Source organism: Odocoileus virginianus, chromosome 8 (genome assembly GCF_023699985.2).
Source record: "Odocoileus virginianus isolate 20LAN1187 ecotype Illinois chromosome 8, Ovbor_1.2, whole genome shotgun sequence".
In the NCBI taxonomy this organism is placed as follows: domain Eukaryota; kingdom Metazoa; phylum Chordata; class Mammalia; order Artiodactyla; family Cervidae; genus Odocoileus; species Odocoileus virginianus.
Genome location: NC_069681.1, coordinates 77,658,403 through 77,684,323, shown reverse-complemented (window position 1 = coordinate 77,684,323; position 25,921 = coordinate 77,658,403). Strand labels below are relative to the sequence as shown.

General features: G+C 40.6%; 1 protein-coding gene across 7 annotated transcripts in view; it reads right to left on the bottom strand.

The window, feature by feature from the left end:
• The window catches only part of PDS5B (PDS5 cohesin associated factor B), a 169,899-nt gene extending 144,805 nt beyond the window's left edge, over nucleotides 1-25,094 (bottom strand). For 4 of the 7 annotated variants that reach the window (XM_070471777.1, XM_070471781.1, XM_070471783.1 and 1 more), the window contains exon 1: nucleotides 24,980-25,094. The gene's annotated coding sequence lies outside the window, so the exon portion shown is untranslated. Of the gene's footprint in view, nucleotides 1-24,156; nucleotides 24,176-24,979 lie in introns of those variants that run through there. The other 3 variants (XM_070471780.1, XM_070471784.1, XM_070471779.1) reach the window with 3 other exon arrangements.
• Between the last annotated feature and the right edge of the window lie 827 nt (nucleotides 25,095-25,921).

Below are 25,921 nucleotides of genomic sequence, written 5' to 3'. Positions count from 1 at the left end.
AGCTTTGACTAGATGGACCTTTGTTGGCAAAGTAATGTCTGTGCTTTTTAATATGCTGCCTAGGTTGGTCCTAACTTTTCTTCCTTTTAATTTCATGGCTGCAGTCACCATCTGCAGTGATTTTGGAGCCCAAAGAAATTTGCCATGAAGTGATGGGACCAGATGCCACGATCTTAGTTTTCTGAATGCCGAGTTTTAAGACATCTTTTTCACTTTCCTCTTTCATCAAGAGGCTCTTTAGTTCTTCTTCGCTTTCTGCCATAAGGGCAGTGTCATCTGCATATCTGAGGTTATTGATATTTCTCCTGGCAATCTTGATTCCAGCTTGTGCATCATGCAGCCCACCATTTCACATGATGTATTCTGCATATAAGTTAAAAAAAGCAGGGTGACAATATACACCCTGGGTTCTGGGTTAGAGTTGGCTTTAAAAAAAAAAAAATCAATCCCAAAGAGACAGAGAAGACAAAAGAGAAGCAGCCACCGGGTTTGGAATGCTAAAGTAAGTTCAGGTGTTATGGCAGCCCTCACACATTGTCAAGGATCTCTGGGCTCACCTTCACTGGCATGGGGCAGCAACTGGGCCTACAGTTTTCCTAGCTTCTGTCAGATCCCCATCTTTGCTTTTCCAAATAATACTGAGGCAGGTTTTTGTGCATCTGTATAGTTAGGTGTGTCACACCCACTGCAGGTTACCTACATCATCAAGGTTACAGGTGCGGAAGCAGTGAGAGCCATGAAGGTTCAAGTTTGGGCTCATAGGTTTCAACTCATTTCTATAAGTTCCGAAAATTCTTTGTAGTTCCAGTTTAACCTTACTCTCCGTCACTCCATGTCTGTGTTCCATTCCCAATTACCAGCCCTGCTGACATCAAGCCCAGCATCAGATTCAGTGTGTATAATCAGTTCTTACAACTGGGAAACATTCAAAAAACGAAAATCATGGCATCTGGTCCCATCACTCCATAGCAAACAGACGGGGGAAAAGTGGAAACAGTGACAGATTTTATTTTCTTGGGCTCCAAAATCACTATGGATGGTGACTGCAGCCGTGAAATTAAAAGACACTTGCTCCTTGGAAGAAAAACTATGACAAACCTAGACAGCATATTAAAAAGCAGAGACATCAGTTTTCCAACAAAGGCCTGTATAGTCAAAGCCACAGTTTTTTCAGTAATCATACACAAATGTGAGAGCTGGACCATAAAGAAGGCTAGGGTAGAAAAATTGATGCTTTTGAACTGTGGTGCTGGAAAAGACTCTTGAGAGTCCCTTGGGCAGCAGAGAGGTCAACACATTTTAGTACTTTTTTCATATATACCAAGAGAAGTAAAAGTCAAACACAACTGAAAACAACATTTTCTTCCAATAGTACCTAGTCCCGGGTTCCACTGCTATCTATCAGAGGCTGGTGGGAAGAAAGGGGAAAAGAAACAACAGAGGAAATATGGCTGTCCCTTTCACAAGTTTTTGCAAACATTGTTCAGCTCCAGGTTTTTCATTAAATAATTACCTACTTAATCCAAATACATGATGTAACTGAAGAAACAGTGAGTCTCTAAAAACACACAGGCCTAAAACAAGGTGTGTGTTAAGTCAGCAACTGTGCTTCAGGCCAATGTGAAATGAATGAAAATGAGTCTGAAGAATTCTAACAGCTTTTATCAACTCATTAACCCTTCCTCATATAACAATTATTTAAATTAAAAAAAAACCTCTGGGTAAAATACTTTTAAAAATGATTTGAAGGCAGAAGAAAGCATCAAGAGTAGGAAGAAATTGGAAATTTGACCACTGAAAGAAGGGAAGTACACTGGAAGAGGTTCAAAGTTACACAGCTTTTTCCCTGAGGGTACTCCCAGTCTACAACAGCACAAGACAGGGGCTCAGAGGTTAAAGTGTCTGCCTCCAATTCGGGAGACCTGGGTTCGATCCCTGGGTCAGGAAGATCCCCTGGAGAAGGAAATGGTAACCCACTCCAGTATTCTTGCCTGGAGAATCCCATTGATGGAGGAGTCTGGTAGGCTACAACCCACGGGGTCGCAAAGAGTTGGACACGACTGAGCGATTTCACTTTCACTTCACTCCCAGTCTACAACAGCTCAAGACTACTAGAACTCAAGCAAAAAGCTCAGGCTTATTAATGTCATGGCCACAGAGTGGTTAAAAATTCAGAAGCAAATTCAGAAAATGAGTGAGTCACAGAAGCAGAAACCTCAAAAACTAATATAAACTCCTTCCAGTTCTTCACTGACCCCTGAGCTGAGTATGCTCACAGAAGACTCTAAGGAGCCCAATGGAAACAAGTGGAAAGCTAAAGGAGTCTCTGAGCAGCAATCTCAGCTGCTCCCACTGCAGAAGAGACATGAACCTGGCCAAGTTATCAGGGCTTAAAAACACCTCAGGTGTCCTCAGACCCATCCTAAAGTGTAAGAGCAAGCCTGCACAAGCTCAAGGTGATCAACCAGTTATTTAACTACACTCATCAGAAGAAAAGAGAATTTAGAAATAAATCATCCACAATGTCCACTCTACAATCAGAACTTTCTAGACATGAAATGTAGCAGGGAAATGTGACCTACTGTCAAGAACAGAAAAAAAAGCAATAAATATTTTTTAAAAATGAAACAATTCAGAGAAAAGGATTAACAAGCAAAGACTTTAAGTAAGCTGCAATAAATCTGTTCAAAGACTTAATGGAGCATGATCACAACAGAGAATCTCAACAGATAAATGTAAGTAGTTAAAAAATGAAGTACTTGAGGCTTCCCTAGCGGCTAAGAGGTAAAGAATCCACCTGCCAGTACAGGCGACATAGGTTCAAGCCCTAGTCTGGGAAGACTCCACCTGCCAAGAAGCAACTGAGCCCGTGTACCACATCTCCTGAGCCTGTGCCCTAGAGCCCACAGGCAGCAACTACGGAGCCCGTGTACCACAACTTCCAAAGCCCACGCATCCTGGATCCTGTGCTCCACAACAAGAAGCCCATGCACCACAACTAGAGGGGCCCCCACTCGTTGCAACTAGAGAGAGTCCAAGTGCAAGAACGATTACCCAAGCACAGCCAGAAGTAGATATTTTTTAAAAAAATGAAATACTTAAACTGAAAAGTACATTATTTTAAAGTGGATTTAGAGATATCTGCATCCCTGTGATCACTGCAAAATTATTCACAATATCCAAGGCATGGAAATAACCTAAATATCCATCAGTGGATGAATGAATAAAGATGTAGTGTGTATATTCAAGAGAACTTGAGCCACAAAAAAGGAGATTTTATCATTTTGAACAACAGGGATGAACCTTATGGACATTATGTTAAGTGAAATAACTCAGACAGAAAAATAAATACTGTGTGATCTCACTTTTTACATGGAATCTAAAAATTCAAACTCATATAAACAGATTTGACAGGGTGAGGGGGAGTGAGAAGAAATGGAGAGATTTTTGTCAAAGAGTACAAACTTTCGGTAAGATAAATATGTTCTGGGGCTCTCATGTACAGAATGGTGACTACAGTTAACAATACTGTATTGTGTGCTTGAAAGCTGCTGAGAGTAAATCTTAAATAGTCTCACCACACATACAAAATAATGTTAACTATGTAAGATGACAGATGTGTTAACCCACTTAACTATGGTAATGACTTAACAATATATACATATATATCACCATGCTATATATCTTACACTTATCCAATATTATTTGTCAATTACATCTCAATGAAATTGTAAAGTAAGTATTTATAAATATATGGGGGTGGGGAATGGGCTTGACAGCATATTAGAAGCAAAATAAAAAAGAGCTAGTGACTTTGAAGACAAATCTGTGTAAGTCATTCAACTGGAAGAACTAAGGGGAAAAGACTGAAAAAACTTCAAAAACAAGAGAGACTCACAGACCCATAGTACATTTTTTTTTTTAAATGATTTTACTTCATTTATTTTTGTCTGTGCTGGGACTTTGTTGCTGTCTGAGGGCTCCTCTCCAGTTCCAGTATGCAGGCTTCTCATTGTGGTGGCTTCTCTTACTGCCAAGCACAGGCTCTAAGGCACAAGCGCTGCACAGTTGCAGTAAGTGAGCTCAGTAGTTGTGGCTCCTGGGCTCTAGACCACAGGCTCAGCAGTCATGGTGCATGGGCTGAGCTGACCTGAGGTATGTGGGATGTTCCTCAATCAGGGATCGAAACTGTGTCCCCTGCATTGGCAGGAAGATTCTTTACCACGGAGCCAGCAGGGCAGCTCCCCCCTAGTACTTTTAAGCAAAAGACCAAAAATCCCAAAGAGAAGAGAGAATGAGGCAGAAAAATCATTTTAAATAATGGTCAAAAAACCGGTGAAAAAATCAATTTTCAAGTCCAATGAGCTCAACTCTAAGCAGAGTAACAAATAAATGAGAGAAAAAGAAAAAAGAATATCAAACTGTCAAAAATTAAAGATGCAATGGATACCAAAAGACAATTAAAAAAGAATCTTTACAGCAATTAAAGACTGTCAACCCAGAATCTACATCCAGCAAAAATATTCTTGAAAAATAAGAGTAAATATATACATATTTACTAAGAGTAATATAATTATAAATTATAATTATAAAAATGTAAGAGTAATATATTTACTCTTAATAAATGTATATATATATCTACTGAGTCTGTGTGTGTGAACATACATAAGCTGAAGACTTTAAACACTAAACATTATGCTGTGTTAAAAGGAAATTCTTCAAGTTGAAAGGAAATGACATCAAATGAAACTTAGATCTATACATATAAAGAAAATCCAAAATAATTGTGTAATTAAAAAGACTCTCGTTTCTCTCCCTAAAAAAAGGCAAAAAAAAAAAAAAGGCAAATGACTAAAGCAAAACTAGCACTGTGTTGAAGCAAAAGTTAACATACCAATAGTACAAAGGTTAAATGTAATTATGTTTTTTAAAGTTCTTTCATTTTACATCAAGTGGAATAACGTTAATGGTAAGTGAACTGTAAAAGCTAATCATGAATACTGGATCCCTACAGCAGCCACTTATACAAAGCCATACATACAGCTTAGAAAGCCCAATGGCAATTTATTTTTAAAAATTTGATCAACATAAAAGAACTGTGGGCAGTAAGAGAAGGAAGAGAGGAGACAAACTGATAAAACAGAGTAATATGGAAGACTTTTAACTTAACCATGTGAAAGTGGAGTCACTCAGTCGTGTCCGACTCTTTGCGACCCCATGGACTGTAGCCTGCCAGGCTTCTCCGTCCATGGGATTTTCCAGGCAAGAGTACTGGAGTGGGTTGCCATTTCCTTCTCCAGGAGATCTTCCCATCCCAGGGATTGAACCCAGGTCTCCCACATTGTAGGCAGACGCTTTTACCGTCTGAGCCACCAGGGAAGTAAGTCCTTAACCATATAAATAACATTAAATGTAAAGTTACCAAATCCTCCACTCAGAGGCAGAGACTATTAGATATGGCTACTATTAAGGGAGGGAAGGAGGAAGGAAGGGAGGGAAGGAGGAAGGAAGGAAGGAAAGGAATACATCCATTAAATATATGCTATCTAAAAAAAAAAAAAAAAAAAACAAAATAAATAAAAAATAAATATATGCTATCTAAAAGAAACAAACTTTTAAAAACAAAGACACAATCAAGTTAAACATATAATAATCAAAATTTTACACAATGAGTATAAATAGTAAACACAAGGGAAATGGTATGAATAAATCAAGTGAAAAAATTAATAAATAAAGCCAACAAAGTTATAGGAAGAAATTAATAAATCCACAGTTATATTTGCTAATTTTAATACCCCTCTCACAGCTACTGAAATGATTATAAAGCAATTCATAGGCAATATATCAGGTGCAGCAAACTGCAGGACCTCTATCCATCTTTGTAAATGAAGTTTTATTAGAATGCTGCCACACTCATCTATTTACATATTGCCACATTTGCTTTCACACTACAAGGGCATGGTAGTTAAAACAGAAACTGTGTAATTCACAAAACCTAAAATATTTCCTATACTGCCCTTTGCAGGACGTTTTCTGACCTCAGATATAGATCATTACTATTTACCAACTTGACTTAATTGTATAAGACCATATACCACACCATAAAATAAGTCCACATTTCAAAAGATGGAAATTTTACAGTTTAATCTGTAATTACAACAGAATTACATTAAAAAAAATATCAACTACAGGGACTTCCCCAGTGGTCCAGTGGTTAAGGCGCCACACTTCCACTACAGGGAGCGCGGGTTCAATCCCTGGTCATCAGGGAAGTAAGATCCCACATGCCACACAGCGCAGCCAAAAAAAGAAATATATTACAATAAGCTATTCAGGAAAAACCAAAATATTTGAAAACTAAGCAACACACTTCTAAAAAAATTCATGAGTTAAGGAAATCAGAAAATATTTTCAACTGATAATGAAAATATAACATATAGAAATGTGGGGAACTTAACTTTTTCAGTGCTTATATTTAAAAAGAAACTCAAATTTAAATGCCTAAATTTCCGAATTAAATATCTAAATTTCTAGCTTAAGGAGCCAGGGGTTAAAAGAATACATTAAGCCAACTGAAGATAAGAGTGAAGGAAACTATCAAGACAAGCACAAAAGTCAATTAAATTATTGAAACCAAAAGCTGTGGAAAGAAACCAAATTGCTACACTCACAGCAAGAATGACCAAGGAAAAAGAGCATTAAAAAGGGGTCACAACAGCTCCTACAGAAATTAAAAGGATCACAAAGGAAAATTAAAAACTTTCTGCCAAGAGGGTTGATAAGCTAAATGAGATACACTGCCTGCAGAAAAAAAAAGACAGAAAATCCGTATAACCATATAACTCAACATTCAAAAAACTAAGATCAGGGCATCCAGTCCCATTACTTCATGGCAAATAGATGGGGAAACAATGGAAACAGTGACAAACTTTATTTTCTTGGACTCCAAAATCACTGCAGGTGGTAACTGCAGCCATGAAATTAAGAGACACTTGCTCCTTGGAAGAAAAGTTATGACAAGCTTAGAAAGCATATTAAAAAGCAGAGACATCATTTTGTTGACAAAGGTAGGTCTACTCAAAGCTACAGTTTTTCCAGTGGTCATGTATGGATGTGAGAGACGGACCATAAAGAAGGCAGAGCACCAAAGAATTTATGCCTCCTAACTGTGGTGTTGGAGAAGACTCTTGAGAGTCCCTTGGAGAGCAAGGAGATCAAACCATCAATCCTAAAAGAAACCAACCCTGAATATTCATTGGAAGAACTAATGCTGAAGTTGAAGCTCCCAGAACCGAATCAATGGAAAAAACCCTGATGCTGGGAAAGACTGAAGGAAGAGGAGAAGAGGACAAGAGAGGATGAGATGGTTGGATGGCATCATTGACTCAATGGACATGAGTTTGAGCAAGCTCCGGGAGATGGTGAAGGACAGGGAAGCCAGGTATGCTGCAGTCCATGGGGTCACAAAGAGTTGGACATGACTGAGTGACTGAACAACGTAACCATATATTTACCAAAGAAATGAAATCTGTTAACAAAAATTTCCCCCCCCACACAACATAAAACCCCTCCATGCCTACATGGTTACCAAACATTAAAAAAATAACAGCAGTCATATATAAACTATTTCTGAAAACAAAAAGGAAAGCACTTCTTCTTTTAGAAGGCTAAACATGATATTAAAAGGCATTACAAAAAATGATAATCATAGACCAACATTTCTCCTGCACACAAACACCAAAATCCTTAACAAGATACTAGCAGATCAAATTCAGAAACAGATAAAAAGACAATATATTTACGACCAAATAAGATTAACTCAGGAATGCAAAACTGGTTTAACTTTCAAAAATAAATAAATACAATTCACCATAATAACAGAATAAAGTCATCTCAGTGAATATGAAAAAGGGGAGCGCCTGACAAAATTCAACACCCATCTATAAAAATTAAAATATCAGTAATCTGGAAATAGAAAGTAACACCCTCAATGTGATTTCTTTTAATCTACAGAAAAACCACTACTGACACTCTATTTAATGTTAAAGATAATGCTTTCCCCTTAAGATGTGGAACAAGACAAGAATGACCATTATTACCATTTCTCTTCACACTAAATTGAAAATACTAGATAGAGGAATAAGGGAAGGCAAAAAAATAAAAAGCTTACAAAGATGGGAGAAAAGGGAGTAAAACTGTCTAATTATTCACAGATGTGATTATTTTTGCAGAGAAAATCCTAAAGAAGCCACAAAAGGGCAATTGGAACTAAGTGTAGTTCAGCATAGTCAAAGGATATACACACAAGAATTGTTAAAACAACTAGTATATTTCTATATACTAGCAGCAAAAAATAAAATTTAGAAAATAGCATCAAGAAGAAAAATCTTCAGGAATAAATATAACTGCAAGATCTCTATGAAGTTCATTAAAGAGTTACATGAACAAAATTATAGTACATAATAAGTATATTACCATATTGATATCAGTTCAGTCGCTCAGTCGTGTCCGACTCTTTGTGAACCCATGAATCACAGCACGCCAGGCCTCCCTGTCCATCACCAATTCCCGGAGTTCACTCAAACTTATGCCCATTGAGTCGGTGATGCCATCCAACCATCTCATCCTCTGTCACCCCCTTCTCCTCCTGCCCCCAATCCCTCCCAGCATCAGGGTCTTTTCAAATGAGTCAACTCTTTGCATGAGGTGGCCAAAGTACCGAAGTTGCAGCTTCAGCATCAGTCCTTCCAATGAACACCTAAGACTGATCTCCTTTAGGATGGTCTGGTTGGATCTCCTTGCAGTCCAAGGGACTTTCAAAAGTTTTCTCCAACACCACAGTTCAAAAGTATCAATTTTTCAGCACTCAGCTTTCTTCACAGTCCAACTCTCACATCCATACATGATCACTGGGAAAACCATAGCCTTGACGAGACGGACCTTTGGTGGCAAAGTAATGTCTCTGCTTTTTAATATGCTATCTAGGTTGGTCATAACTTTCCTTCCAAGGAGTAAGAGTCTTTTAATTTCATGGCTGCAGTCACCATCCGCAGTGATTTTGGAGCCCAAAAAAATAAAGTCTGAAAAAAAATAAAGTCTGACACTGTTTCCACTGTCTCCCCATCTATTTCCCATGAAGTGATGGGACCAGATGCCATGATCTTAGTTTTCTGAATGTTAAGCTTTAAGCCAACGTTTTCACTCTCCTCTTTCACTTTCATCAAGAGGCTTTTTAGTTCCTCTTCACTCTCTGCCATAAGGGTGGTGTCATCTGCATATCTGAGGTGACTGATATTTCTCTGGGCAATCTTGATTCCAGCTTGTGCTTCTTCCAGCCCAGCGTTTCTCATGATGTACTCTGCATATAAGTTAAATAAGCAGGGTGACAATATACAGCCTTGACGTACTCCTTTTCCTATTTGGAATCAGTCTGTTGTTCCATGTCCAGTTCTAACTGTTGCTTCCTGACCTGCATATAGGTTTCTCAAGAGGCAGGTCAGGTGGTCTGGTATTCCCATCTCTTTCAGAATTTTCCACAGTTTGTTGTGAGCCACACAGTCGAAGGCTTTGGCATAGTCAATAAAGCAGAAATAGATGTTTTTCTGGAACTCTTGTGCTTTTTCGATGATCCAGCGGATATTGGCAATTTGATCTCTGGTTCCTCTGCCTTTTCTAAAACCAGCTTGAACATCTGGAAGTTCTCAGTTCACGTATTGCTGAAGCCTGACTTGGAGAATTTTGAGCATTACTTTACTAGCGTGTGAGATGAGTGCAATTGTGCAGTAGTTTGAGCATTCTTTGGGATTGCCTTTCTTAGGGATTGGAATGAAAACGGACCTTTTCCAGTCCTGTGGCCACTGCTGAGTTTTCCAAATTTGCTGGCATATTGAGTGCAGCACTTTGACAGCATCATCTTTCAGGATTTGAAATAGCTCAACTGGAATTCCATCACATCCACTAGCTTTGTTCGTAGTGACGCTTTCTAAGGCCCACCTGAAGAGATCTCTAATCTTTCCCATTCTGTTGTTTTCCTCTATTTCTTTGCATTGATCACTGAGGAAGGCTTTGTTATCTCTCCTGGCTATTCTTTGGAACTCTGCATTCAAATGGGAATATCTTTCCTTTTCTCCTTTGCGTTTTGCTTCTCTTCCTTTTCACAGCTATTTGTAAGGCCTCCTCAGGCAACCATCTTGCCTTTTTGCATTTCTTTTCCATGGGGATGGACTTGATCCCTGTCTCCTGTACAATGTCACGAACCTCCATCCATAGTTCATCAGGCTCTCTGTCTATCAGATCTAGCCCCTTAAATCTATTTCTCACTTCCACTGTATAGTCATTTGATTTGACTTAGGGATTTGACTTAGGTCATACCTGAATGGTCTAATGGTTTTCCCTACTTTCTTCAGTTTAAGTCTGAATTTGGCAATAAGGAGTTCATGATCTGAGCCACAGTCAGCTCCTGGCCTCGTTTTTGCTGACTGTATAAAGCTTCTCCATCTTTGGCTGCAAAGAATATCATCAATCTGATTTCGGTGTTGACCATCTGGTGATGTCCATGTGTAGAGTCTTCTCTTGTGTTGTTGGAAGAGGGTGCTTGCAATGACCAGTGCATTCTCTTGGCAAAACTCTATTTGCCTTTGCCCTGCTTCATTCCGTACTCCAAGGCCAAATTTGCCTGTCACTCCAGGTGTTTCCTGACTTCCCACTTTTGCATTCCAGTCCCCTATAATGAAAAGGACATCTTTTTTGGGTGTTAGTTCTCAAAGGTCTTATAGGTCTTCATAGAACCGTTCAACTTCGGCTTCTTCAGCGTTAATGGTTGGGGCACAGGCTTGGTTTACCATGATATTGAATGGTTTGCCTTGGAAACGAACAGAGATCATTCTGTCCTTTTTGAGATTGCATCTAAGTACTGCATTTTGGACTCTTTTCTTGACCGTGATGGCTACTCCATTTCTTCTAAGGGATTCCTGCCCACAGTAGTAGATATAATGGTCATCTGAGCTAAATTCACCCATTCCAGCCCATTTTAGTTCGCTGATTCCTAGAATGTCGACATTCACTCTTGCCATCTCCTGTTTGACCACTTCCAATTTGCCTTGATTCATAGACCTAACATTTCAGGTTCCTGTACAATATTGCTCTTTAAGCATCAGACCTTCCTTCTATCACCAGTCCCATCCACAACTGGGTATTGTTTTTGCTTTGGCTCCATCCCTTCATTATTTCTGGAGTTATTTCTCCACTGATCTCCAGTAGCATATTGGGCACCTACCGACCTGGGAAGTTCCTTTTTCAGTATCCTATCATTTTGCCTTCTCATACTGTTCATGGGGTTCTCAAGGTAAGAATACTGAAGTGGTTTGCCATTCCCTTCTCCAGTGGACCACATTCTGTCAGACCTCTCCACCATGACCGAACCGTCTTGGGTGGTCCCACACAGCATGGCTTAGTTTCACTGAGTTAGACACGACTGTGGTCCTGTGATCAAGTTGGCTAGTTTTCTGTGATTATGGTTTTAGTGTGTGTGCCCTCTGATGCCCTCTCGCAACACCTACCATCTTACTTGGGTTTCTCTTACCTCGGACATGGGGTATCTCTTCACGGCTGCTCCAGCAAAGTGCAGCCACTGCTCCTTACCTTGGACGAGGGGTATAGAAAAACCTATTTTCCTCCACTGATGTAGAGATCTTGTATAATACATACATGTATACAAAATTTGTTTATAGTACATATCAAAAAATATGACCCAATAAAAGGAAAGGTAAACAACTGCGTTAATCAGCCACTGATATGTAATAAACTCCAAAACTTGGCAGTTGAAAATATTTATTCTGTCACACAGTTTCCAAGGGTCCGAAATCCAGGAGCAGCTTAGCTGGTGGGTCTGGCTCAAGGGTTTCTCAGGAGGTTGCAAACTATAGTTGTGTCTACATTCAACTGAAGGCCAGAGGATCTGCTTCCAAGAGAAAGCTTCAGTCATTTGTCACAAGGATGTTGGGAAACAATATTCCATTTGTCTTTCACATTTCTGCACACTTGCAGCTGAGGATCTCACTGCCCTTTGTTCCAGGCTTTCCAGAGATGTTTATAAAGTGAACAGATGGGAAAATAAAGTCTCCTCCAGAGTAAAGAGCAGGTATGCTTACTGTGCATTAAAAAAATATCCAGGTGCCCTATGTTCAGAATTCCTTTGTAATGCAAGCACTCCATGTGCAGTTGTCATCTGATCCTCTTCACATGAAGTGTGATCTGGAGATTGAGGAACTGGTGCAAAAATGCTCACAGCACCTAGGCTACTACAGTAGCTGTGACAATGAACTGTCTTCTGACTCAGACCCAAGAGTCTTATGCCTTCTATCAGCATCCATGAAACTGCAGCAGGCTAACCTGTTAACTAGCAAGTGGGGTAAAATTTCAGATCCTTCACAGGCTAGACAGTGGGCCTCTACAACATGGTGGCTGGTTTCTCCTTCAGTAAGCAATGAGGGAGAGAAAGTGACCAGTACAGAAGCCGCTGTGCCTTTTATAATCTAATTTCAGAAGGTTCTATAACCATATTCAACTGGTTACACAGATCAACCCTAAAATCATGTGCAAGGTGACTACAAAAGGGTGCACATACAAGGAGGCAGGAATCAAGGGAAACCATGTTAAAGGCTGACTATCAAATTCAATATTGTTATAGGTCACTTCTTCCTAAATGTGTTTATGGAGCAACACAATCCCAATCAATATCCCAAAAGGGTTTTTTTTTTTTCCCCATAGAAACTGACAAACTAATTTTAAAATTTATATAGTAACACAAAGGAACTAGATGGCCAAACAATATTAGAGGATTCACACGATTTGATTTCAAGACTTAAGGCAACAGAGATAATAATAATACTGGCACAGGGGAACAATGAGATCAAAGAAACAAAACTGAGCCCACACAGATCCACACATGTATGTACAAACAATCCTAGACAAAAACACAACAGCAATTCAGTGTAGGAAAACAAAAAAAAATTTTCCAACAATGGTGTTGAAATTGGATTTTTTTTTTAAATGAACCTCAATCCCAACTTCACACAACACACAATAGTTAGTTCAATATGGATCACAGCCCCATCCATAAGACTATGAAATTTCTAAAATAAACAAGGGAAATTATTTTCATGATTTATGAGTAGGCAAAAGCTTCTTAGAACTCAAATCTATTAAAGAAAAAGAACTGAACTTCATCGAAATTAAAACTTTAGCTTATCAAAATACACTGTTAAGGAAAAGACAAACTTACAAACCGGGAGAAAACACTCCCAGGACACTGATGCTACAAAAAACTTGTATCAAGACTATATTAAGAATTCTTACAATCAATAATAGAAAAATAACCAATTCTTTTTAATGTGCAAAAAACTTAAGAGGTATTCTACAAAATTATTGACAATTGTCAACCATATGGAACATCATTAGCTAGCAAGGAAATCTAAAATAAAACCACAAAATACCATTTCACATCCACTAAATAGCCAAAATTAAAAAGAATGACCATGCGCTTCCCTGGTGCTCAGTGATAATGAATGTGCCTGCCAATGCAGATGACAGAGGTTTGATCCCTGACCCAGGAAGATCGCACACGCCCTGGAGGAAGTAAGCCACGCGCCACAGGCTGAAGCCTGTGTGCCCTGAGCCCGTGCTCCACAGCGAGAGCGGCCACGCAGGAAGAGCCTGTGCATCACAACCAGACAGGATTCCCCGCTGGCCGCAATCAGAGAAAAATCTTCACCCATCAGCGAAGACCCAGCATGAACAAAAATGAATTTAAAAAAAAAAAAGATCATTCAAGTACTGGAAAGGATGTGGAGCAACTAGAAAACATAGTCACAGTGACGAGTATTTAAGAGAAAATTCTGAAAAACTATGTAGCAGTTTCTTACACAGTAAAACACACATCTGCTTATAAACCAACAATTCCAATCCTAGGTACTTACTCAAGAAAAATGAAAACACATTTGCAAGAAGATCCATACAGGCCTTATTCTAAAAATTAAAAAACTGGAAGTAACTCAAATACCCATCAACAGAAGAAAAAATAAGCTTGATACATTCATCCAATGGTGTACAACTCAGCAATAAAAAGGACTCTGACACATCCAGCCTCACAGATGGGTCTGGAAATATATGTTAAACAAACGAAGCTAGATGCCAGAAAAGAACACACTGTACGAAGACCAAACAAAATATCTACATTGTTAGAAACCAGAGCATTTGGGGGAGAGGGGAACTGAATGCAAAGGGCAACCAGTGAACTTTCTGGGGTGATGAGAATCCTTTATCATCCTTTGGTTATCAGTTACATGAGTATAACTGTCACACCTAAAAGTCACACCTAAAACACCTAAGGTCTGTACATTTTATTGTATTTAATAAATATATCAATGTAAATATTAAATTTTTAAATAAATGAGTTCATAGTATTAATTTTCCTTTTTTTTCTTTGTCCCGGGTTGTCTACACATAGTGTATATATACATATATCAAAGGGTACTCGATAATTATCTCTCATCATCTATGTGCCAAACACTATGCTAGGTTCTAAGTCCGTAAGTTCAAGCCCTCGAGAGGTTAACAATCTAGGGCAAAGAAATACACTTAATACCAATACACAATGTGAGGGTTTCCATTATAAGGTATACAGAGGGACTTGAGAGAAGAACAGTCAGACAACAGAAAAGTCTCTTCATTAGGTGAAGAATGAAAATGGACATGTAGACAAGCAGGAACAGACCATTATAAACAGAGAAATACCCCATGCAAAGACACAAAGGGTCTAACTCAACAAGGAGCTAGGAGCAGTTCAGTGTTCTGGGAGTTTGGAGAACCTACGAGGTACCATCCTAACGCTAAGGCCCTTGGACTATGGAGCCAGTGAAGAGCCACTCAACAGTTTTAAGCAAGGGAATGATGCTTTCAAATTTGCAATTAGAAGTATCACTTTGCTAACAGTGTGAATGAGAGAAAGCCTAGAAGGGAGCAAAAATGGAAGCAATCTGTCTGAGGACAACCGCAACAAGCAAGTTGTTTCCTTTTAAAAAATCAACCAAGGAACATGGACTGAAGGGAAGAAGAATCCCCAAAATGGACAGGAAAATGACTAAAGATTCAGATCAAGACAGTTCAGAGAGGAAAAAAAGGAAGATCAAAATGGCCCAAACAAATGGAAGGATGCTCAACTTCACTCATAAGAAATGTAAAAAAAGAAAACTACACTGAGGTATCATTTTCACCTATCATACTGGCAAAAATCCAAAAATTGGATTGCATGCTGTAATGACAATGCTATAGGAAAACAAATGTTCTCACACATACATTATTGTTTCAACCCCTATGAAGGGTAACAATATCTATCAAAATTGTATCTCATTTACTCTTTAACCCAGCAATGCCACTTCTAGGAACTTAAATCTACAGACACGCCTGCATATGTACAAAATATGAACACTGCAGCTGTGAAGAGAGAGAAAGCACACATACTAGCACTTTATATACTAGTACTGAAGATCTCCAGGGTGTACTGTTAAGTGAAGAAAATAAATAAAAGGCAAAGCAGTTAGTTTCCAACACTAGTGTAAAACATGTGTTGGGGTAAGGGAAGGAATGGGGTGGGATAAATGTATTTGTACAGGGCTGTATTTTTCTAAATTCTCAGAAGGATATAAGAAATCAGTAATACTAGTAAACTACTGTAGGAGTCTGGGAAATATACAGATGAGGAAGGATATGGGTAAGAGACTTTTTGCTTTTTTACTTTTGAAGTATTATTGCATATATAGTGTTTAAAAAAAAAAAAGACTTTGAAACTACTCAAATCAACAGGATTTGGTAACTCAACTTGATTTGAGAAGTAAGGGAGATGGAGGGATCAAGATAACACCCGGGTTACTGACTTGATACAAATCTAGTCATTCAACTTTCAAAAAAACAAAAATATCCTGTGTTAACCAGATGTTAAAGGAGAGAGCAGTGCAGCCCAGCTGGGACAAGCGCTGGAGGTGTTGTGTCTGATGGTACATGAGAAAAAGAGGACAGGAAACTGAAAAGAAAGTTAGTGGAAGCCTCGGAAGATAAAAAAAAGAAAACATTTTATATGAACCTAATTTACCAAGGAACTATTTATTCTATAAACGCAATTAACCTGGAGAATAAAACTAAAAAGGCAACTAACTCAAAGTGACAGCATAAGGCCACATAATCACATCCTGCTCTCATAGACACCATGCTCTCACTGAACACTTGTTTATTTCTTGTATTTAGATAATTTCCCAAGTTCACAACAGATTAGGAATACCAAAAAAGGGTGGGGATGAGAATTACCAGTAGGAATTCCAGTGCTTAGGACTCAGTCCTTTTACTGCTGAGGGCCCAGGTTCAATCCTTGGTCCAGGAACTAAGATCCCACAAGCCTCAAGTCTAAGCAAAAAATAGACAAGTAATTTTTAAAAGAAGAATGCAGGTGTAGCTACCAGAGACAACCATTTGGCAGCAGCATGAGGCAGCAAGAAAAAAAAAATTATGAGGATACTACCAATATTTCAAAAACCAGCATTCTTCAAGTGGTCTTCACAGAGCCAAAGTCCCATATTTTATCAACTAAGACTTGGCCAGAATGGTCTCTACTTTAGAAAAGTTTTTCATGGTTCCTGCACTCTTAACCTAATTAATCTCCCTTTATCAAATTTCCAATTTCAATAATTTTTACACCTTCCTGAAAACACTTATTCTACCTCATTTTATAATTATCTTACAATTATAACTGGTATATCTAGTAATTTAAAATATGTCTTTAAAAAAATAAATAAATAAATAAAATATGTCTTTTTTCTTCCTACTTGAATAAAGATATTTTAAATGAAGGAAAATCTTTCATCTTTATATCTGAAAACAACTTCCTTGGATAGCATGTAAATATCCATTCAACAAAAAATTATCCATCTTTGCCTTCTCTAAAGTGATACAAGTGGTCTTGCCACAAACAGTCTCTCTGCCCCAAGTTAGAATAGTTTTTAATTAAGTACTTACATATTAATCACCAGGGTAAGCATTTGGCCTGATTTATACCAAAAACTACTGAGATAAGCAGTGACTGGAATTGACTGCTAATGGATGCAGGGTTTCTCTTATAAAGGACAAAGAGCAAATCATGGCAATGGCTACACCTGCAAACACATTAGGAAAAAATAAACTGCACACTTTCAACAGGTGAACTCTACGGAATGCGGATTACATCTCAATAACGCTGCTTTTAAAATGAGATGTCTGCTATTATTCCCACTTTACAGATTGAGAAACTGAGGCTTGGTGAGATTAGGTAATTTGTTCACAGTGACACAGCTAGCTAGTGATGGAGGCAGGATAAAAACCAGTCTAGACTCTTGTCTATATGCTTAACCGCCACGCTCTTCAGCTCTCCTTAGCAAGGGACTTCACTCCTCAAGCATCATATCAAATGGCTAAATATGTTCCGACTTCTGTTCAAGTCTTCAATGCTAGTGACCTTCCAAACTGCAAAGCCCTGACCTAATTATGTTAACATCATAAAAGCAGAGGAGAATGAAAAGCAAAAAGCTGAAAAGAAATGGACCAAAGGGACAGATGAGGGGAAAAAAGTACTCAAGTGCTATTAGTTCAAAACTTTCCATTCTGAGCCTAAGACTACAGGAAACATGACTACTGCTTGACTAGCTACATCAAGCTGGCGGGCAGGCCTGATTCTCCCGAACGGGGGTCTCCTGGACTTGTTCGGCCAAAACCAGGGTTTCTTGGCAATAGACACATTCAGGACCAGATCATTTTTTGTTGTGGACGGCTGCCCTACTCACTGTGGGATGTTTAGCAACACCCTTGTCTCTATTCACTAGATACCAGTAGCACCCACTCTCTCCCTCCTTCCACCCTCCAGCTGGGAGAACCAAAATGTCTCCAGGCATTGCCAAAGGTCCTGAGGGGAGAGGCCGAGGAGGGAAAGGGTGCTCAAAATCAGCCCGTTTGAGAGCCTAGACTAAGGGTACAAATGAAAAAGGGCCATCCATTTGATCCGTCGTGCTCAACTCTTTGTGACCCCTGTAGCCCACCAGGCTCCTCTGCTCATGGAATTCTCCAAACAAGAATACTGGAGTGGGTAAGTCATTCCCTTCTCCATGGGATCGTCCTGATCCAGGAATGGAACCCATCGTCTCCTGCCCTGCAGGCAGATTCTTCACCTCTGAGCCACCAGGGATAATAAGGTATATAATAACTGAAGAGAGATAAGAACATTATTTTAAACTTTACTGAGACATCTTTGACATATAAAAATGTAGATACTTAAGGTATATGGCTTGATCTTTTGATATATGGATGCACTGTGAAAAGATCAAGGTAATTAACATCATCTCTATATGTCACATTTGGGGAGGGTGAGGAGGGGTAGGGGGTAACAGACAAGAGTCTTTTAAACCAATTGCCTCCCAAGCCTAAGAAAAAACTTATTTCATTTAAAAAAAAAAAAAAAGTAAAGCTGGGGTGGGGACAGCATGTGGGGATCAAATGGGAACACAGCTCAGGTATTCATGCCAACATCCCAGGTTTCTGCAGTTCAGCACTAAGGCCCCTGACACTAGCAGAATATCAACTATAAAGAGGCACTACTGAAGATCACAAAATACATCTAAAGGATGTTAGATATGAGAACTGTTCCCTTTGACCGTTTGAAGGAAAATCAGTTTCCCTTACAGAAAAACTGTCCCTCATCTCTGGAGGAACTGAACTATCAAAGTCAAGGTTGCCACCCCCACCAGGAAAGAGGAACAAATCAAATGACAGTATAAATAAAAAATGAAATGACAGTTGGGGCAAGAGGGGTGAGTGGTGAGACAGAACAAGCAGACAGCAGGAGACAGAGCTGACCCTATATAAAATTTACTTGCCCTGACTCTCCAATCTCCATTCCTGTCTTTATATAATGTTCTGTTAAGAACAAGTTAAGGGTTCTCGGTAACCTCATGTTAACCTTTGGTTACCTTTCAGAGCCTAACACTGTAGCCTCGCCATTCAGGGCATTATTCCCCATGGGTTCTGAAATCTTATTCCTCTCGGCAAGTTCCATCTCCCTCAAACCATTTTATGGGGAAAGGGGGGGCACCTAGATAATTAACCTACTCAATCTAAAGTAAGTGCTGCTTGAAACATGTATAGTATCTAGGGTGAAACAGATCACCAGCCCAGGTTGGGTACATGAGACAAGTGCTCGGGCCTAGTGCACTGGGAAGACCCAGAGGGATCGGGTGGAGAGGGAGGTGGGAGGGGGGACTGGGATGGGGAATACATGTAAATCCATGGCTAACTCATTTCAATGTATAACAAAAACTACTGTAATGATGTAAAGTAATTAGCCTCCAACTAATAAAAATTTAAAAAAAAAAAAGAAAAAAAAAAGAGGAAGAAACATTTATGAGAACTAAAAAAAAAATAAAAATAAAAAAATAAAGTAAGTGCTGCAAGTAACTGCCGCCCAATAAGCATACGAATTTTAGTACCCTCCTCATAATCAACAAAACGCAAACCCAAAACAAGGTTCGGGTGTGCAGAGCTGCTGTGTCTAATTCTCTGCAACCCTTTGGACTGTAGCCCACTGGGCTCCTTTGTCCTAATGATTTTTTGGGCAAGAATACTGGAGTGGGTTGCCATTTCCTATACCAGGAGATCTTCCCCAACCAGGGATCTAACCCACATCTCCTGTGTCTTGTCTCCTGCATTGGAGGTGGATTCTTTACCCATTGAGCCATCAGGGAAGCCCTTTTAAAAACAAGGTACAAACCTCCCAAATTAAATCAGCAAAAAAATACAAAGCTTAATAAAGCCCAATGTTAGCAAATATGTAACAGGCATAGTCATATACTGTTGGTTTGTATAAACAGTTACATCCTAAATACCACTCAAAAAAAAATGAGAATATAGTGATATATGCATATAGAACTTTATTTTTAAATTATGTTGATCTATATGTGCCAATATGAGAAGAGCTATGTGATATTAACTACAGAAAAAAAGTAAACTGCAGGAAAAAGTAAACAATATAGTTTTTTATAACAAGAAGGTATAATACTTTTCTGTATAAATATTTTGAAAAGTAAACTTTCTGAAAACTGCTAATAATGGATTACCTTTTAGGAGGAAGCTGTAAAGTAGCTTTTATTTTTACCTTTCTGTACCGTAAGAATTTTATCATATACATGTATAACTTTTAACTTAAAATACACGATTCTTTACAAAGTACCTCTTCCCTCCTCAACCTTAACAATTACTCTCACTACCAACTCTCCACACACTCACCCAACTCTCATCCCAATATCTGAAGGCTAATGGAAACTGCCTGATGGAATTTCAACTACCTGGGATGTATTTTGTAAATACATTTTGGATACGTATCTGGGACTTTTCTTTAAAATCTCTTCACTCACTTCTCTACAACAACCTGAGAGATGAAAGAGAAAAAGAATCCCTACCCTGCCCAGGGAACCACAAACTTGTTTCCTTTCAGGCCCCCAACCATTCCCTCCTAGAGAGACAATGCTTGCGGTTATAATGCCCCCTCCTTCGCTCCCCCACATAAAGAAGAGCAACTTCAGCTGTCACTGAAGAGGAAGGAGCGCCTGCCCCTCACAGAATCACTTAACAGCAGGGGTCCTACTATGGCCCTCAGCTCCCACGGCCTTGGTGCAAGCGGCCAACCACCACCCTAAACCTCTACGGAGCAGAGTCTCAGTCTTGTTGGTCGCATCATCCCTGGTACATTGGACACATGAAACTTAGTATTTGTTCATTAAACTGAATCAGGTCAGAGCACTCTCTGTCAAGGAGAGGCAAGTCAGTGGAGTACTTCTAGATCATGGGCCTCTTAACAATGCCTCATATTAGCTTCCTGCTTACCAGTCTTTCTTCCACTCCTCTTAGCTGACTTGTAAACTTTACACTGCTAAACCAACTATTCTTATTATTATTATTGCTTACTAGTGACGTGCTCAGTCAGGTCCAACTTTTTGTAACCCTATGTTCTATAGCCTGCCATGATCTCCTGTCCATCGGATTTTCCAGGCAGTACTGGTGGGTTGCCATTACCTCCTCCCAGGGATCTTTCCCACCCAGGGGTCAAACCCGCATCTCCTGCATTGGCAGAGGATTCTTCACCACTGAGCCACCTACGGTTAGGGCACTGTAACTATAATGTATATTTTTAAATATCTCAGCATAATGGCTATAAGATTTATTTTTTAAACAACTAAATTTAACTAATCTGAGTTAATCTTCATGTTTTTCTCAATGAGTATGATCACCCCTACCAATTGAAACAATTAAAGCAAACTCATCCTTAATTTGAACTAATTAATAAGGGTTATAAAACCTTTTTCAAATATTGGGGATTAAAACCAGGTGATTCATGACAGTGTAGTGTGAGGAAGAGCTGACCTCTACACTCCAAGGAGATAGAATTTTGAGCAATTTAGCAGCTTCTTAAATAAGCTTAACAAGTAAATACATTCTCAAAAAAATTACTGGGTTTGTTTTTAGACTAAGTATTTTTGCACTTTTTAACATTCCCAAACAGGAATACTCAAACCAAATACAATTTTCTCCAAACACCTACTGTAATTGGAAGTGACAAATGACTTGTGTAGCAAATTGAGTTTAAAAGTAAAAAAATACACACTCATGTATACATACATCTTACAACAAAATAAAGTTCAACACTTAACTTCCAAGTTATTCTGGCTTACAAGTTTAATTAAGAATAAATAAATGCCTTTTGTAAGGCATTTATTTGTCAAGCACTGTAACACAATGAAAAGATCAAGCAAATCCAGAAGACAGAGACATGCAAGAGGTTATCTTCTGAGACAATTTAAGTGGACTGAATCCTGGACACAAACTATTAAAACCAGACTCTCAAACAGATGGTTAACCTCCAAACTTTATTTCTTGGTTGAATGAATGAAAAGTGGAGAAGGGAACAGAGAATAATATGCTATCTGGCAATAATTTTAAATATTGCTTAAGTCCTGAATAAAACAATACAGACCATGTGGATGCTTCTAAGCCTCCAAGAGATCTAAGGGCTGTCTCAATTCCATCACAAGAATATGACTGTGACTGTGGATAAATCAATCAAAATACAATCTGAACTTAATTTCTCATGCATATTATGAGTTGGAGATCACCTAAGTTTCCTTATAGCCTGCTAACACTAACAAAGGAAATATAAATTTAGTCCTTTTTTAATACAAATTATACACAGTACTTGTCATCCAAGTCAAATCACCGTGAGCTCGCCTGTTAGTTCTAGGCACCCACCATCAAAAAAAAAAAAAAAAAAAGTAGCACTGAGGAAGACACAGGACAACCCTAATCTTCAAGCAGCAGCAGCAGAAAGGACAAAATCTCCCCAAAATACTCCCCTCTGCACAAAGTTCGGCCCTCTTCACCAGAGCAAGCCCTGTCTACTACAGAGTATCACTTTATTTTAGGCTTAACAAATTACTGACAAAGCCTGCTCCTCAAAATGTAACTCTCTGTGACAAGGATAAAAAATAATTTTAAAATAAATTTAAAAATTAAAACTTTTAATCAACAGCCAACTCAGTAGAATTGCTTGTCAAATAACCTTAGTAAAAAACATTCCACGACAACATGAATCACTATCAACATCACATTACCTCTAACTCTTGAGGGAAAAAAAGGCATAACCAGACAAGAATGAAAAGTGACAGCTGCTGTAAAAAATAAAGTTAATACGGACAGAATCAACCTCAACAAAAAAGGAGAAAATAAGAAAGGGCAACAAAAAAAAAAAAAGAAAGGGCACAAAAGTTCTTTAAAAAAAAAATAAAGACCAATACAAACACTAGGGCTTCCCTGGTGGCTCAAATGGTAAGGAATCTGCAAACACTACCTTGTCATTTAAAATACACGTTTAAGTTAAACCCTGATGATAATTTTTTTAATGATCAAAAAAGGCAAAAAAACCTTCAGTAATCAAAGAATGTCTAAAATGCACTCTTCCACATAGATTTGTAGATTTATTTTTTAAATAATGCTCTAATTTAAGTGGATATTTTTTAGTTAAGTTTTTCAGAATAAATCTACCTCAACATAAAAAATTCCATATTGAAACTTTCACCTATAAATCACTATACATTTTAACTAGGTTTTCGGCTATCACCAGATGATACCAAATTAATTGCTCCACAAACTGACCTGCATACACCGTAAGAATGCTCATTTAAAAAAAAAAAAAGAATGATCATTTTATTGTCCCTAAAACTGCTAACATCTCTGACATACATACAGCCTAAATAAGCGTCCTTTCTAGCCCCCTTTTTTAAACTTAATACCATTTTTATGTTTTTAACCATTTTATTTGACTACTACGTACGTGAGTACGGAAAATGCTCTACCTCGAAACTTCACCTACATGTGTTGAGAACAATGATTACACTGCCATTCAAGTTTTAAATAATTATGACTTATTTACAGCTCGTCTCATATATAAACAGTTGAATTTTTAAAGGTTATTAGGAAGGCAGCAGAAGACCCCCAAAACACTCAAGACCGGAGACCCACCTTCTAAATTGAAGGCTACATCCAAAATTTCCCAAATGGTTTACTAAACAGGGTTTATAGGGTCGTTCAGGACAGAACTGCCTATCCATAACAGAAGTGTGAGAAGAACGTTCAAGGCACCTTCTCCAAAACGAGATAAAGGGTTCCCTTTTAGGGTTGGCTAAGATGCCCAAAACGTGTGTTAACTGGATAGGGACCTGCTCTTCCAAACCCTACCCCGAGTTTACACCGGCCACAAATGGAACGCAGGAAGAGGTAACTCTTAAAACAAGGAGGTGCCGGGATTCAGGGTTCAGATTCATTTGCCTCGAATAACTGGACCGCTGCTGAGCACAGCTTTAACGCATATAACCAAAAGGCAGCCAACAGCTAGAGAACCACACACCAGATCCTTCTCCCGATCAGAAACTTTTCAGGTTGTCACCCAGACTAGAGACTGCACGAACGTCAACTCCTACAGCCGCACACAGCTTGCACGAGTGGTTCCGACTCGGAGGCTTCCTAAAGGAAACCTACCCCCGGGGAAGGACTCCTTCTCAAACCGGGTCCTCGGGTGCCCCCTGCACCAGCTGCGGGAGGCGCGGCGAGCGCGCTTTATATCTCCGGACGCCGGCAAGTAACTGTACGAAAATGTCACTCGGTCGGCCCGCGGTCGCCGCCCGGAGCAGAGGAGCTGCGCGGCGCAGGGGACCCAGCGGCTGGGTCGAGGGCGCCGAGGCCCGCACAGCGCTCGGGGTCCAGTCGGGACCCGCGCTCCCCGCCCCTCGCCCGGAAGGGGGGGGGGGGGGATGAAAAACCCGCCCGCCCGAGGAGGATTCAACAGGAGCGCCGCGCCGCCCGCCTGCCGCCCGGGAAACAGCCGTCCGCTCGCCGGCCGGCCGGCCGGGCGCAGGGGGGAGGGGAGGGGAGGCGGCGGGGCGCGGCGGCCGTCGCGGACCCCCGGCCGCGCGCAAGGTCACCGCCCCGCCGCCCAGCCGCCCTCGCCGCCGCGGGCGCCCCGGCCTGGCCAGGGCGGCAAGTTTAATTTCCAGTCGGCGGCGGCTGGAGCCCGCGGCGTGGAGGGAGCGCGCCCGCCCCGGGGCCCTCCCCACCCCCACCGCGCAGCCCCGGCCCACGCCCCCGGCCCGCGCCCCGCTCCTCCCGGCGCCGCCGCCGCCGCCGCCGCCGGATAGCCGGCGGCTGCAGCCCCCGATGCCGGGAGGCGAGTCGCGGCTGCCAGGCGGGCGCCGCTTTGAGCCCCGCCAAGACACAGCCGCGGCGGAGGGCGCTGAAAAAAATGGAGCGCGGCGACCGGAGAGGAGAGACGTTTTCCCTTCCCGTTAACTGAATTGTTTCCTACCTCCGGGTGTCCGACTCGCTACTCCTCTCACTCCGCCGCTCTCCGGGATCCGGCGCCGCCGCCGCCGCATCCAATCGCCTCCTCCCCCCCTCCCCTTCCGCAGCCAGCCCGGCCGTTCCTCCTCCTCTCCGCTTCAAAATGGCGCCAAGCGCTCTTCGGCGGCTGCTCCAATCGAACCGCCGCTGACAGCACCCGGGGGCAGGCAGAGCGCCGCGTTGGTGCGCAGCGCCCCCTACCGACCGGACCGCCCCGCGCGCGCGCCCGCGGCCCCCCCCCCCCCGCCCCCCGCCGACCCGCCCGCCTTCCCTCCGCCCCGCCCCGCCCCGCCCGGAGCGCTTCCCCGCCGCCGCTCCGCCCCGCCCAGCCCGTCGCGCGCGCACGCAGCCACACGGGCACGCCGCCGCTGCAAGACCCGCAGCTGTCAATGCTTTCTCTGCCTCTTAAAGCTTTCTTGACTTTTCCCGAAAACCACACAAATTGTTTTATATTTCTAGCTTTATGGATAAAAGTTGGAAATTTTTCAAAACAGTGAAATTCAGTACGAATGTTGTGCTAAGTAAATAAAATTGGTGTTAACTACTTTGCTCCTTTACTTTTGAGATGACGTAGTCATCTCAAAATGTCATAAAATTGCTTTTTTCTCCACTATGTAGGTTATGTCTTTAATTAACCCCACAGCTTTCCCATTTTCAGGTATTATTTAGGAAGCGGGAGGAGGGAGGAACATAGTAATTACATCTGTAACAAAGCATTCCATTCATTCGTCCTATGACAATTGTCGTTATTGGAGAAATAATCTGAAGATCACCGGACGCCTTCCAGAAGGTGGGTTTCTAACCCCCTTCACCTCCAGAAGGTGCCGTTCCTCCCACCTTCAACTGTAAGGTGGCATATTAAAGTTGATCTGGCGATTACTATTAGGATGGAGACAGGATAAAAATA